This window comes from Trichechus manatus, unplaced genomic scaffold (genome assembly GCF_000243295.1).
Source record: "Trichechus manatus latirostris isolate Lorelei unplaced genomic scaffold, TriManLat1.0 scaffold00003, whole genome shotgun sequence".
Lineage (NCBI taxonomy): Eukaryota > Metazoa > Chordata > Mammalia > Sirenia > Trichechidae > Trichechus > Trichechus manatus.
This window is the reverse complement of record NW_004443939.1, coordinates 21,147,874-21,161,038: the sequence shown is the minus strand read 5'-3', so window position 1 is coordinate 21,161,038 and position 13,165 is coordinate 21,147,874.

The following is a 13,165-nucleotide window of genomic DNA, read 5'->3' as shown; positions in this document are numbered from 1 at the left end:
AAAAAAAAAAAAAAAAAAAAGGCTCATATATTTCTTTGCTGAGGAGAAGGAAGGAAAATTTAATGCTTGTAAGCAAACACATATCTACCCCTTCCAGCAAAGGAATATTGTATATCAAGAAAGTAGCTGTAAAAAGTAATGTAACATATGTTTGTTAATCAGGCTTGATTTGGGGCTATAGAACATATGATACTGTGAATAATAATGAAAAGCTTTTGAAATGTCTTTATTGTAAAGAAAATCAATTTGTAGTTTTGATGTATATAGAAAATATTTCATTACACACAGAAATTAGGAAACCTGTGATAAAACACTCTCTGCCACTTATTAGCTGTATGAAAATAAGGAAATCTTAATGTCATGGTATCTCAGTTTTCTCTGTCTGTAAAATGCCATCAATGACTGAGATAATTAAATTATATAATGGTATGATATGTCTAGTACAATACTTGGCACATAATAAATATACAAAAATAGATTAAAAAGTAAATAAATAATCCAGAAAGTAGTATGTACATAATTTCCTTCAGTAAAACCCCAAAACACCCGAACCTGTTGCCATCAAGTTGATTCTGACTCATAGCGACCCTATAGGACAGAGTAAAACTGCCCCATAGGGTTTCCAAGGAGCAGCTGGTGGATTCGAACTGTAGACCTTTTGATCAACAGCTGAGCTCTTAACCACTGTGCCACCAAGGCGCCACCATTAGTAAAGAAGTATTTAAATGGGGAAATGGGAACTATGTATGGGTATTTTGAATGAGACAATGTGTTCAGAGTTAATAACATTTTTTCCTTTGATACTATTTTTGAGAACAATCTAAGGAATGACAACCAGGAGTTGTATGCTAATATTTTGGCAAAAACTAAAATTTAGCTATTTTATTTTACTCGCTTTAATTAAAGAAAATATAAATTAGACAAAATAGAGGATCAGTGATACAGTCTGACTAAAAATGATTTTTCCTATTTTAACATAATCATAATAGTTTTATTATTTGAAGAGATATTTGCTTCTAATCAAAAAAATGTATTTGCCTCTCTCACAAAATAGAAATGCTAACACTGGCCTTATACACAGCTGGTGTTTTGGTGAATGTTTAATAATCGACTCTCCAGGAAAAAAATACGAAAACTGATTTGAAGCATTTGCTGGGAGCCTGGTGGCACAGTGGTTAAGAGCTTGGCTGCTAACCAGAAGGTCGGCAGGGCGAATCCAACAGTCACTCCTTGGAAACCGTACGGGACAGTTCTACTCTGTCCTATGGGGTCGCTATGAGTTGGAATCGACTCGACGACAATGGGTTTTGGTTTTTGGTATGGTGTAACTAGGGGTCCTTGGATAGTGTAAATGGACAAGTGCTCAGTTAAACAGAAGGGTTGTCAGTACAAACCCACCCAGAGTTGCCTGGGAAGAAAGGCCTAAAGATCTGCTTCTAAATGGTCACAGCCTTGAAAACCTTATGGAGTGCAGTCTACTCTGTAACACTTGGGGTTACCATGAGTCGGAATGGACTTGACAGCAACTGTTTTTTTTTTTTTTTTTGGTTAAGTTGTTATGGTATAAATACACTCATGGTGGCTGATTTCAAGTTAATAACGTGATGTCAACTGGCTCACAAATTCCTGATAATTTAGTGAGCTGCTATCACAAGGCAGTATAAGCTGGTCCCAGCACACAATTATTATACGTATCATGCTGAAATATCTAGAAGTTTATACAGATATTTTTTAATCCCATCCTATTAGTTCTTATGGAAAACATTCTGTATCTCCATTTATTTGTTCAGTTTATACCTTAACAATTTATGGTTTGAATATGTAGATTACCCTAAAGATTAACCAATAAAACAGAAAAAAACTCCCCTATGGAAAAAATTCTGAGCCTTTCTGTTCGAAGATTATCATCAAAAGTCAGCTCAGGTACAGGATAAAGGATATGGATCCTTTCCTTAAAATTAAGAATTCAGTTAAATCTTCAAGGGTTAATAGTTCTACAGGCTTGATCTTTTAAACTAAAGAAAAAATGAAAATAAATTTTACATCTCATGGCTGAGATCATAAGTTAAAAGAGGGAGGATGAGACACTTAATAGTAATAGTAATAAAAAGTTTAGGGTGATCAATGTAGTCTATTTTCTCTGTTGCCAAAAAAGGTTTCCAGGAGCATACCATGGGTAGCTTTTGCAATTTTTACTAATGTTGGTTTTGAAGGTTCTACTTCCCAATTTAAATATCAAGCATTTCTAAAGTAGAAGGCATGTCTCAAAGGCCTACCTTGAGGATGCCTGAGAATTAATAACGGAAGTAGTTCAATTTTGTACTTGGATTTTGCTTCTTGGCACAAGGATACTGTTTCTTCCTCTAGCCTTTTTCATGCTTGTGTTTATAATAGTCAACATCCTTTTTTTTTTTTAAAAAAAAAAAGTAGCACATCAGGGCAAGTCATGAAGCAGAACTTCTGTTCTCTAATAACAAAAAGCCTAGTTTTTCCAAAAGATCTGAGTTATCAGAGTAACTCAGAAGATTAGCCAAAAAGCTAAAGGTAGTTCTGGATTTTGGACACATGATCTTGCCTCACAACTTTTTCTTTCCTGGATAATAATGGATTTTCAGTGTGTATGCTGCTTCCTAAAGGGCCCCCCCTTTTTTTTTAATTCTTACAATTCATCAAAGTAATATGACTGGATAAGACAATTTATTTTAAATTTATTTGCCACTCAAGCAGAAGGAATTATGCTCTATAAATGCAGATTTAACCAAATTTCAACTTGTAAGGATTATGAACCTTATTCTACAAATTCAACTGAGGAACCAAGGTCCATTTCTATACTCTACATCATGTAGGCTATGGAAAATTCCATGCCACACTTGTGAGAGAATGAGAGTAAAATAGGCAAATAGAATCTTAATACTATTGTGAAAAGAATTTTGACTCATGGATCCCCAGAAAACAGCTTAGTAAATTTCAGAGGCCCCAGGACCATATTTGAAAATCATTGCCTTAAAAAACAGAACAAACAAGAAGCCCTGGGAGTGAGAGTAAATATAAAGAAGTGGTTGCCTTTGTATTGGTTGCTCTACAAATTGCGAGGAATTAGACTCAGAACTTTGCTGTATTCATCATGGGAAAAAGCATCCTTTCAAATAAATGCATTCTCCCTCACCAACTTTCACACTTCCTTTCAAATAGCTTTTACTCTCAAGTCTCCTAGTTTGAAATAAATGTATGTGTATTACACATAGGAGAATTTAAATGTTCCCACACTTACTAAATTGCATTATATCACTGACACCATTCATTTCTTTGAGCTTGACTGGATTTCCAATCCTGACAGCAAGGCATCATAGAGCATTCACAATCAGAATTGTTACTTAAACTGTGACAGAAAAATTTAATGATAGTTTAGTAAGAACACTTAAAGAAAAGTGTGGGGATTTGATGGGAAGACTAAATTACTTCTACTGAGATTTGAATAGGTGGTTTCACTAAAAATAATTATTCACAGTTAAATTGTAAAAGATTTTATAGTACTTAGACTTAACAGTGTGGAATGGATACAAAAGGTGTCAAACAAGTATTTCCGGTTTGGAATTTAAAACGGAAGCTACAAAAATTTTTGTATAACAGTAAGCCATTTTTAAAAATATCACTGGCCACCAAGACCTGTCTAATTCTTACAGTCACAAAGACACATCATTTCATGCAAATTTTTTATTCCAATATGTATGTTGATAATTATGAAGTGAACTAAATTAACCCTAAAGTGGATAAAAGTATTTTAACCTATGTCAGTCTAAACTCTCAAATAGAAATTCATAACTGGAAAATAATCAGGAACAACTGATATATAATTCCTTATTTCCAATCATTTCTAAAAATAATAGTCTCAAAGTAACTTTCTTGAATGATTGTCATTCATATCTTCATTTAACATACAATGATTCCCAATATATGTCAGCTGTTGTTTTAAGAAAATGAGATAGAGATCTCCACTTCATCTCCAGTACTCATTAAAAATAGGTGACCAAACCCATTGCTGTCCAGTTGATTCCGACTCATAGAGGCCCTAGAGGACAGAGTAGAACTGCCCCATCGGGTTTCCAGGAGCACCTGGTGGATTCTAACTACCAACCTCTTAGTTAAAAATTCTGAAAAATTAAGAAATAAATAAAATACGAAATGGCTCATTCTTTCAAATAGTTCACAGTCTATAAGAAGAAATTAAGGTATGTATACAATTGCATAAATGGTATAAATAAAGTTCTTTAGAGGCATAGAAAGTAAAGTAGGTAATTATTCTTGAAAGAAAAGTAGTATAAAACAGCTTCTGAGAAGAGGTGGTATATGAAAAAGACCTTGAATAATAAATGAAAGAAATTATTTTTCTAGAAAGAACAACCCAGGAACAGTTCAGAAGAGATCAGCAGAACTGTCTGATGGACCATGGCAGGCAGGGCTGCCTCCATTTCAAAGGATGAAAACAACACCTCCTAGGTTTCAAGGAGTTTAATCTCCACCACCTTGGTTTCAAAGTGTGGGTCTGCCATTCAGGAGGGCTGTCATGGACTGAATTATGTCCCCCCAAAATTGAGTGTATCAATTTGGCTAGGCCTTGATTCCCAGTATTGTGTGGTTGTCCTCCATTTTGTGATTGTAATTTTATGTTAAAGAGGATTAGGGTGGGATTGTAACACTCTTACTAAGGTCACATCCCTAATCCAATGTAAAGGGAGTTTCCCTGAGGTGTGGTCAGCACCACATTCTATCTTTCAAGTGATAAAAGGAAAAGGAAGCAAGCAGAGCATTGGGGACCTCATACCACCAAGAAAAAAGCACCAGGAGCAGAGCGCATCCTTTGGACCTGGGGTTCCTGTGCAGAGAAGCTTCTAGTCCAGGTGAAGACTGACAAGAAGGACCTTCCTCCAGAGCCAACAGAAAGATAAAGCCTTCCCCTGGAGCTGATGCCCTGAATTTGGACTTGTAGCCTACTAGACTGTGAGTGAATAAACTTCTGTTTGTTGAAGCCATCCACTTGTGGCATTTCTGTTACAGTAGCACTAGATGACTAAGACAAGGGCCAAGAGGATAGGGTCACTGCCCAAGTCTGAGACTGTGGGGTTGCCATAACCAAGGGGCAGAATAACTGAGCTTACTGAGGCTGAGAGGGTGAGGTCACTACTCAGATGGACTAGAACAATGTGGTCTCCCAAAGCTGAGGGTGTGACATTGCTGTCCCAGTGGGCCTGGAAGGCAAGGCTATTGCCCAGGGACAAGGGGCTTCCGCCCAGAATCTGGACAACGTGGCTAATACCCAGAGTCTGAAGGGCAAGGCCATTGACCTGATGATGTCAGAGAACAGGGGATTATTTCCAAGCCTTGAGAGTTAATGTAATTTGTTCTACTGGGTTTTGGACTTGCTTAGTGTTCATGAATTGTTCTTTTCCTCCAATTTCTACCATTTGTAATGAAATAGGTTACCCAGAGTTTGTTCCACCATTGTACTTTGCAAGCGGATAACTTGTGTTCAAGGTTTCGCAGGTTCACTGATAGAGAGAAAATTTGTCCCAGGAACGAATATGCTGATTTTCACCCAAACGTGATTTAGATGATTCAGAAGAGGAGATTTTGGATTTAGAGTTGATATAAGACTTTTGGGATAATATGAAAGAGTGAATGTGTTTTGCTCCTGGGAAGGACATGAATTTTGGGGGGCCAAAGGGTGTGTCTTAGGCTGGGTTCTCTAGAGATGCAAAACCAGTGACACACACACACACACACACATATATATATATATACACTCACTACCATTGAGTCAATTCCAACTCAGAGTGACCCTATAGGACAGAGTAGGACTGCCCCATGATGCTTCCAAGGCTGTAAATCTTTACAGAAGCAGATTGCCACGTTTTTCTCCTGCAGATATATATATAGAAAGATATTTCTCAAGGAAATGGCTCACACAGATATGGAGGCTGGCAAGTCCCAAGTCCATGGTTAGACGTCAGGCTGGAGGCTTCTGCTGGCAAGTCCCAAGTCCATGGGTTAGGCATCCCACTGGAGGCTTCTCCTGATCTATGTGGTTTCAGAGGCTGACAAATTCAAGTTCGGCAAGTCAGACTACAGGCTGCTGGCTCACATTCTTCAAAAGCTGATGAATCCCAAAATTGGCAGGCCAGATAGCAGACAACTGGCTGCAGAAGCTGGTGAATTCCAAAGTTGGCAAGTCAGATGACAGGTTCAAGTCCCAAGAATCAGAGGTCAGATGATGACGAGCCAGATGTAGGATCCAGACAGAGCGAGCTTTTCCAGAACATCCATATACAGTAGATGCAGGCCACACTCTCAAGAAAACTCCCTTTTCAACTGATTGGCTGCTCACACCAGATCACAAAATGGTAGATGACTACATCAGATCACAAAATAGAGGATGACTACATGATTACATAAATGCTGAGTTACATCATTACATAACTGCCAAACTATATTACCCCCACTCTCACTTATCGACTATCACACTATCCGACATTTCACATTTACGAAAATAGTTGAAAATATATTATCCTACTATTTTGTGCATTAATGATGTACGTCTGGAAGTAACAAATGCCAAGGTGCAAGGCAAGAGTAACGTTGGCTGTGATGGTTAAGGTTATGTGTCAACTTGGCTGGACCCTGATTCTCAGTGGTTGGGCAGTTATGTAATGATGTAATTTGGCAGTTATGTAGTGATATATTCATCCTCCACTTTGTGATCTGATGTGGTCATCCTCCATTTTCACATAATGCTGATTTTCACATAATGACCTGGTCTTTGGAAACTAACCATGTCGATAAGTGAGAAGTGGGTGTATTATATAACTGCCAAACCACTGAGAATCATGGCCCAGCCAAGATGACACATAACTTTAACCCTCACAGGGTGAAATGTTATGGATTGAATTGTTTCCTCTTAAAATACATGTTGTAAATCCTAATTCCTATACTTGTGGATAGAATGACATCGGGGAATAGGGTTTCCTTTTTTATATTAATAAGGTTATATATGAGTGTAGGGTATGTCTTAAGCCAATCACTTTTAAGATATAAAAGGAACAGCTTAAACACAGCAGCAATCAAGGACATACTGGGTAAGATTGGCCTCACATGGAGACCACAAGGAACAAAGGAACAGAACTAAAAAGAGACATGGACCTTCCTCCAGAAGTTACAGAGAGAGAAAGCCTTCCCATAGAGCTGGTGCCCTTAATTTGGACTTCTAGTCTCCTAAAATGTGAGTAATAAATTGCTACTCATTATGGCCAACCACTTGTGATATTTATGTTATAGCAGCTCTAAGAAAATAAAAGCGTTTTTAGGAAATGATGATGATTTTCAGTGTGACCTGTTTGCAGGATAAAAAGAGATAGATGGGGCTGGAAAATTTGACAAAAGCTAGTTGTGATCAGTATAATACTACATCTTAAAGTATGAATAGTATTAGATAAGTAGTAGAAATTCACTCACTGAAGGATTTTAAACAAGAAAATTACAAGATCAGATGCATGTTGTGGAAAGCTGGCTCAGATAACTGAAGGATAAATAGGCTTCAGATTGAGGGTTATAGCAGATTTTAATTAATTTATTTATTTTTTGTTCCTATTATCCCATTCCACTTTTTAGTATAATTCAAAGGATAGCTAGAAAGACATTCACTCACCCCACATTTTGTCAAGGGTGAGGGCACCTGTTCTAGTTTTGAATAATAAGATGTTTCTACTGGAGTAAGTCATGTACAGATATATATTCACAACATGACATTAAGTATAGGCAGTGTCCAGCAGATTCAGTGGTCTTTGACAGAAGTGGCCCTGGAGCCAGCAATAACATCATAGAATGTATCTGTGGGATGACCTGACCTTCCTTGTAATTCCCATAACTTAGCTTTCCTTGGATCCTAACCATTTACTGAGACTAATTCTTTAGTCTTCCTATTAATTCCGTGAATTACCCTATATTTTTGCTATTCATTTAATTCTGTGTTCTTCTTCTTCTTTTTGTTTTTTTAATTAGTGAGGTTGGTTTTCAACTGCTTGGGCCAAGAACACTTTCTTACTAGTAAAAGTGAGCAAGGTACTGAAATAATCAAGTTTCCAAATGAAACGTAGAGTGGAAAGCTGTGTCATCATTTGGGATATTTTAGAACTCTAATCAACAGATTTTGAAGATCAAAGGCCTGTGAGGAGAACTCAAATGACACTAGTAGCAACACTAGTGCTGTAAGAAATCTTTCCAGAGAAAAGAACATGGACTTTTGTGAGCAGCTACCAATGTGTACTAAAATAACTTTGAAATTTGGAATTTGGGTAAATATAAAGTTTTATTTTTACCTTAAAAAAGTAAATCCAGAATCTCAAAGATTCAACACTGAAAGAAAAATTTTCATATATTAAATTTCACCTTTACCAAGTACCTCATACAGGGTTCTTGATTTTTATTTTATTATCATCTTATTATCCTCACCATAATTGTTCTTTTTCCCATAGTATCTTGGATTAAATATTTGATACCCTTGCCAAAACATGGCCAGCATATTCTATTCTTTGTTTCATTTATTTTAAGGCAGGCTGAAATTTTCAAAACATTTTATTAAACATTAGAGTAAAGCAATAAAGAAATATACATAGTATAAAATTTATAAGGCAGCATAGTATAGTAATGAAGAAAAAAAGTGCTTTGATACCAGAAAAATCAGCATTCAAATCCAGAGCCACCTCAAGGGTATTGAGGGCCCCAGACAAATATTTATTTTATTGGAGGAGTGGATATCTCTATAAACAATTTGGTTAAAAAAATGTAACACAGAGTAGTAGGGATAATGGGGGAGGAGAGAGATATAATACAAAAGGGGCAGGAAGAACCTTGGGGAGTATGGTGAAATGAGTTCCTTTACGTGGCCTTTTGCCTTGGTTCTTTAGAAAAACAGCTTAAGAGATTTTTCTTTCCTCTAAACCCTGAGGAGTTATTTTTGATCTAATTTTCTACTCCAGAGGATTTGTTACATTTCCTCCGTAAGTTCTAAACAACCTGATTTGATACTTTTTGTCTGGCCTGAGCGGCAGCTTGCTCTGTGATTTGTATGCACCTTGCAGGGATTGGTCAATACACTATGCAAATAAAGTGTCTGTGGCCTACTGAAAGAGGATTGGTCAGTTTGTGGCCCCCTGATGGAAGGGGCCATGCTTTGAAATTGACAAGGAGTTGTGTATATAAGCAGCCAACCCCACAAAGGTTTTTTAGAGACAGAAAGAAGCAGGAAGAAAAGCAGCAGGAAGTAGTAGAAGGAAGAAAGAAGAAGGAAGAAGCAGACAGAGAGAGAGGAGGCGAGGAACCTCCTAAAAGTGCTGTAACATGGATTAATTAAGGGCTGTAACACTGAAGGCAGCTCCAGCTCCAGAAAGAGCTTAGTTGGAGAGTTAGTGGTGACAGACGCCATAGCCAAGAGAAGCCTGTTCTGAGGGGGCTGAGAGAAGCCTGTCCTCAGGGGACCAAGAGGAGGCCTGTCCTGCTGAGAGGAACTGAGAGAGCTGTCTTGACTGAAGAAGGGAGACTTTGGCTACATGCTTCTTGATCCTGATCCTGAGTCACATTCTGTTCATCTTGTTCCTTAGTTACACCCCATTACTTCCTTAATAAATCACTTAACTGTAAGTACATTTGTGAGTTCTGTGTGACCATTGAAATGGATTATTGAAGCCAGAAAAGAAGTACAGAATGCCACGGTAAAAAAAAAAAAAAAAAAAAAAAAAAAAATGGTTGGAGAGTGGAGGTATGCCTTGGGCTGATCCTGATCATTATACCCCCTGAAATTAGACAGATTCTGGCACTACTACTATTACTGCCACCATTTTACAGGGGTTGATGAGTATGATCACTATCTTGATTTTGATGATAGTTTCACAAGGGTATACATATGTAAAAACTATTAAAGTTTAAACTTTAAATATGTGCTTTATTTATATATCAATTATATATCAGTAAATCTATAAAAAATGTATTATGAAACCTCATGTTCAGAATAGATATTGTAATTTATTGATAAGAATTTCTAGTAATAGGCAGAAAAATAAATTTATATGTTAGTTTATTGTCTAATCAATACAAATACATGTTCTTCATCCTGTGTCAGATGTGAGTGCAACTCATTTCAAATGAACATGTCAGTATTATTCTGGAAGCAAATATTTTTCTGATCCTGTGGGAGGAAAAGAAAAAGCTTGTTGGCCAGCAGGTGCCATAGTCTACTTGGCTGTGCTTCTGGAACCAGCGTCCAAGATTGACTCCATAAAGGAGTTCAAATACTGTAACTCCTTAGAATATCTAGTTGACTTCCTGAAGGTGGAGTAGAAGTTTGGAGAGGGTCCTGAAGTGGATGAACAAGGGTTGAAACCCTCCCTTGACCCCACAGTTGACACTTGTACCACACATCATAGAAGGGCCTATGAAATTTGCCAAGGGAAAAATCCCTGGTTGCCTGGAACTAAAAGTGGTACTATTCGAATATCATTTCCACTACTTATCATTTACATGAGTTTGGACAAGTTGTTTAACTTCTCTGAGCCTCAGTTTCCTCAAAAATATGATGGTTGATTGCATAATGCTTCTCTTAAGTTTGTTTTGAGGATAACATTATTTATACAGCACATACACAGACACACATAAACACCAGTGAACATATATGTATGTATTTACCTAGCATAGGACCTAGTGCATAATAACTGCTTACTAAATGTAGCAGTTCTTACTGTATTACTGCTGCTGTCATTTTCTTCCCCCTTCTATTTTTGTGTTGGTATTGTCAGTGTTGTTAGAGAATACACTTGTTGTTGTTAGGTGCCGTTGAATCAGTTACTACTCATAGTGACCCTATATGCATAAGAATGAAACACTGCCCGGTCCTGTGCCATCCTCACAGTTGTTGCTGTGTTTGAGCCCATTGTTGCAGCCACATAGCTTGTACTTAAAAGTGTAGACATCTGATCCTGCCATAATTATCTTGCTCCAAGTGCCTGTCCCATTCCAATCGTATGTTTGATAACTTCTCACCATTCCCAAATGTTTTGCATAAGTTTGCATACTTTAGTCAGGATTTTTTCATTTCTGATTTTTACCTAACTTTATCAGGAGTCCAAGACAGATGAATTGGTACTTTACTAGACAAGTAAATCTGTTTGTCCAATCTGACTCCAGGTCTAAAAGAAGTTCTTCCTTTAGATATCTGCAAAAGAAGGTATCTACCTTTCAAATGAGATACCATCTTCTTGATATAGGAAGCAGTGTTGTCCTTAATTCAAATTCATTAGTGTAATAGTTTAATGGTAATATAGTTATATATGTATGTAACAGTACCCTGTAGTTCCTGGTTGGTGCAAATGGCTAATATGCCATGCTGCTAACCAAAAGGTTGGAAGTTTGAGCCCACTAAGAGGCACCCCGAAAGAAAGGACTGGCAACTTATTTTTCTGAAAAATCAGCCATTGAAAATCCTATGGAGCACAGATCTGCTGTCGTACACATGGAATCACCATGAGTTTGAGTAAACTTGACAGCAAATGGTTTTTAATAGTACCCTAACTATACATATCATTATTGGGGTAGAAGGGTTATTTCCCTGGGGACTTCTCCTCATTCTCCAGACACAATTAGTTACCAAGTCGTATAAATCTACATGCATACTTATTTTCAATGTCACTTCAGTAATACAAAAGTAATTATAGTAATAATTAAGCAAAACAAAATAAAACCCTCTTGTTAGCTCACTTATTATTACCACATCCTTCTAAATGAACTCTTTATTTTCTTGAACTTTGCTAACCCATTCTCATTAAAGCCAGGAGGATTGTTCTACACCCTTAGCTACTCAAATTATGGTACAAGGACCATCAACTTAAGTATCACCTAGGAGCTTGTTGGAAACACATAATCTCAGGCTCCATCCCAAACCTACTGGATGAAAATCTGTATTTTGACAAGATCCTCAGGTTATTTGTAAACTCATTAATGTTTGATAAGCACTGATTTATAACACAAGTTTGCTCAAATCTCTCTTTAACTTCATCTCATCAATGACTGTCAGTTATCCTCAGTGTGAATTCCAAACTCCTTATCATGCAATCAAAGATATATAGCACCTAGTTCTGCTCTTCATTTCCTTCTAATTTAGTTTCATATTCTACTCAAACTCCATGCTCCAACCTTGGTCAATTCCTAGCAGTCCTCTGAATGACTGTGAATGTGAGTCTTCTTTTTTTCAAATTTGTTCATCACCACACTCCAATTTATCTCATAAAATGTAATAATCATTTGTGAATGTAATACCCTAGATGGAATGCTAACATCAGAAAGTACAGTAACCCAATACTACGTTTGGTCTGGTCATCAAATGTATTTTTATCCAGATATGCTTTTAAAAATATAATAAAATCTACTCATTAAATGTAAATGCAATTATGGTAACTTGCAGAAATTACAGTTACTTAAATTTCTCTTTAGAGATTTACATGACCTGCTTTTTTATTTTTACTTTTCCTACACCCTTGCTATATCAAGAAGCCCTGGTGGCTCAGTTGGTAAGAGCTCAGCTGCTAACTAAAAGGTCAGCAGTTCGAATCCACCAGCCACTCCTGGGAAACTCTATGGAGAGTTCTACTCTGTCCTATCTCAAATAATTGGTTTATTAAATGCAAATAAAGATTTTTTTTAATTATCCTTGGTTAATTTCACCTTTTAGAAGCCTTAAGCAATTTATTGAAATTAAGGCATTCTTGATTTTTATTATGCCAAGAGTAGGAAATTTGAAGGCCTTGCCTTCTATGACGTATTCAAAATTTTGATAAAAATATTGAATAAGATTGAGTTTGAAACTCCCATAGCAATCTACTTTGGGTATAAATTGTTCAATGAGCTGTTTATAGACATAATCTTATGATTATCCAGTTTTACTTTCCAAATTAAAAAATATCATGAATTTTATCAAATAGCTGGCTAAAAGCGAAGTGCAGTATCCCTATGCCATCTCTTGACTTACCCGTCCAGTAATTTATTATATATTCAAACAATAGAGTCAGTTTGATTTGTTATTGGCAAATTTCTGCTAGTTCCTAATGTGCAATGGTTTCCTTTTAGT